Below are 743 nucleotides of genomic sequence, written 5' to 3' on the forward strand. Positions count from 1 at the left end.
TTGCTTGCCTTTTTGGAGAGTAACTTCACCACTTTTCAACCTCATTTTCATTATCTCCACCACAATACCAGTGTCAACGTATGTAAAAATAAAAATAAATAAATACATTTAAAGGTGCATTTCTAAGTTTTGTAGAAAAAAATATTAAGCTACCCGATGACATGAAAAGTTCAAACATTTTAAAAACTGATTTTCAAACACTATGACATTTGCGGTGATGTAGGGAGCAAGAAAATACCCTCCCTTGGGCTGGAAACTCTAGGTGTGTTTTTCAAATCACTTTTTACATACTTTTTAAACAGAATGTATGTGCCTGCCATTTTAGAATTGTGAATGATGTATAAACTGAGCCCATATGTTCTAAATCTCTCTTTTCAGCCTCTGAGGTGAGGTGTAAGTCAGACATCTTCCTCTTCTCAATATTCTGGAAGAATTATACTGGCATCCTGTAAAAAATATTTAGGAAAATGTAATGGGCATAATGTACACTAAGTCAATCATTGGCCAATCTACATTGCTTTCGTTTGTCTGATTACATGAAAACTGCTTTTGGTTACATGCCTCCAAATCACACATGTGCATCCAAATGTTGGATTGGATCGGACTCAATTTGGTGTGAGTGCAGGTAGCAAGCCAAGGCTCAGAGCAATTATCCTGAAGTGGATGTACCGGACATTGATTTACATGCAACTCAAATTAATAAAATAATCTGTTAGACAATACCCATTAATGACAAAGAGATA

This window comes from Salvelinus fontinalis, chromosome 3 (assembly GCF_029448725.1).
Source record: "Salvelinus fontinalis isolate EN_2023a chromosome 3, ASM2944872v1, whole genome shotgun sequence".
Taxonomy (NCBI): domain Eukaryota; kingdom Metazoa; phylum Chordata; class Actinopteri; order Salmoniformes; family Salmonidae; genus Salvelinus; species Salvelinus fontinalis.